This window comes from Anopheles darlingi, chromosome 2, assembly GCF_943734745.1.
Source record: "Anopheles darlingi chromosome 2, idAnoDarlMG_H_01, whole genome shotgun sequence".
NCBI classification, from domain to species: Eukaryota; Metazoa; Arthropoda; class Insecta; order Diptera; family Culicidae; genus Anopheles; species Anopheles darlingi.
The window spans coordinates 9,001,772-9,004,271 of NC_064874.1; the positions used below are offsets into that span (position 1 = coordinate 9,001,772).

Below are 2,500 nucleotides of genomic sequence, written 5' to 3' on the forward strand. Positions count from 1 at the left end.
GGGCCGTGCGGTGTACCTTCTTCACCCTGGCTTCACGCTCTCACATTCCATGCCATTCCAGCAGTAGCAACAAGTTTCCGGCATGCACGTATTGGCAATAAGTCAATAAGTTGATGCTTCGCCACTGTAACGTGGCTTCGACAGCCACAGAGCCTCACAGAGCGAGAGGGAGAGAGAGAGAGAGACAGACAAGGAGACAGAACTGCGCTGCAGAAGTGGTAGCGGTGACTGTCTGGTTGCCTGCGTGGAATTAAATTATGCAGCCCCATTTTGCAGCCCCGGCGAGTCGTCGATTAACCGCACATCGTCATTCCATCGCTCTAATTGACAACTTGTGGTCTGTACGGCTGTCTGTACGGTGCAGCATTAGTAGTGATTCCACACCACAACCATACATATGCTCCCTGATGGCTTTCATAATGGCTTCCGATGATTTAAAAACTATCAGACCGGATCACGGGATTCTCCGGGGGCATCGACATTCAACTTTAAACACCAGTAGAAGAAGCCCTGTTGTTCCATCAACGAGCATCCAATTCTCATGAAACTATCGAACACCGACACCATTGGCGACCATTTCTGGCGACCCCGTGACCAATCCCGGAATGGGGAATGAGGTTTTTGGCACAAATCGAGTGGCTTCCGGTTGCCGAAAGGGTTTTGTGGCTTTTTTGGGCAACAACAGCAGGAAAAAGACGAACGAAATCAGGAAAGGGAAATGATCCCAGCGCCTACTCCGCCGCCACCATCGCGCACGATGAGACCGACGATGAAGAGTGATGGCGAGCCATAAAAATCGTTAAATCCCCATACGATCGGTGGGTAGGTTCGGTGGAATGGGGGGCCACCGTGAACCGCTGACTCCTCTCCCCGCTGGAAAGCCCGTTGGGTTCTTTGTTAATCAAATTTGAATAAGCAATTCTCGATTTCCCGATGCTCTCCAGAGCTGCCAATACGATGGCGACGCCGACTGACAGCCAGACGGACGAGCGTGTCTGACAGCGCCCTGGGACGAGGAGGAGCAGGAGCAGGACCTGCTGTTGCATCCATCCACCGGCGGTGGTTGTTTGATTGGCTTGATCAACAGGAAATTGTAACCTGTAGGGACCCCGGGTTGGCTTGCTCTCTCTCTTTCGCTCTCTCTCTCTCTCTCTCTCTCTCTCTCTCTCACTGTCTCTCTCTTGCTCTCTCTCACCTTCTCGCTCACTGTCGATACACGGTGTCGATTGGAATTAAATGAAAAGAATGAAGAAATAGCAAAACCAATTGTTGACGGCATAATGGGCCTATGTTGTTGGGGTGTGTGTGTGGTGGTTGAGGAGCATGTTTTCCTTCACGACCTCTTCCAATGCCAATAGGCTGCCAACAACGATCTGTTTGCAATGGATGACGAGGACGACGGCGACGATTCGACACAAACAAACGTCAAACTACAAAACATCTTTAATCGTTTCCGCCGGCGTCGAGGGGTTGCGATGGAATGTGAGGTGGCAGTAGGCGAACCACCACCACCGCAACCACCAACCGAGCAAAGGTGAAGCAGAGTTCAACAAGACACCGTTTCCGTTCCGTTCCGTTCCATTCCGTTGGCATACAGGATGGGCTGTTATGGAATTATTGAAAGGTTTTGATCCCGTTCCGACAGTAGTAGTGAGTCCTTCTAGTATCCCTCTTCCCGGCACCTCCGGTGATGGCGTCTCCAAAGGGAAATCTCGTGCACCTCCCCCCCTCCCCGGAACGGAATGAAACGAAGGCTAGAATTGGTTTTGTTGGCATAACCTTCCTTCTTCTCCCTCTCTCCATCTCTACAAACAGCCCCATTTGTTGGATCGCAATCACGCCCCGGAGTGTGAGTTTTGCCCAAATTTCCCCGTTTGAAAGGTTTCCCACCCACCACGCTTCCTTCGAAAAGCCGAATTCAAAACCAAACCGAAAGATCTGAAATCCATATGCCCACCACTACCACCACCTCCACCCACCCTACCGGCTACCGGAATGGTGGTGTGGTATGTACATTTTTAATGGCTGCCTGATGATGAGCTTTCAGCGTCTATGACCTTTTCGCACCGTTTCGCACCCCGTGGCCACTTGGGCGTCTTCTTTCGCTGCCGCTGCCGCTTCGAAATACCAAGGAGTGGGGGGATGTGAATTGGTACGATAATATTTGAATACAATTACTGGATTATAAGATTAAGGAAATTCAGTGGAACAGCATCCACTGTGGGGGCGGCGGCGACCGTGCGGACGAGCGAATCAGCTTGTTTGCTAGGAGTTCTTTCGAAGGAAGTTAAAGTAATTTGCTCCACCATCGCTCATCCATTGATGATGCCGAGAGCATTGTGTGTGTGTGTGTGTGTGTGTGTGTGTGAAAAATCCCCTTCGGTTACTGGTTGAACAGCAGTTGAATAGGAATACGGAAAAGGTTGTGTAATTCAAGACCAAGCGTTTGTGGTTTATTTTTGAGCTAAAAGTGAGAATAGAGCCTCAAATTGAGCGTTAA

At 50.4% G+C, this 2,500-nt stretch overlaps 1 protein-coding gene across 1 annotated transcript in view; it reads left to right on the forward strand.

Moving 5' to 3' along the window:
- LOC125951102 (potassium voltage-gated channel protein eag) overlaps positions 1–2,500 on the forward strand; it is a 21,238-nt gene that overhangs the window by 6,646 nt on the left and 12,092 nt on the right. The gene's annotated exons all lie outside the window — the stretch shown is intronic.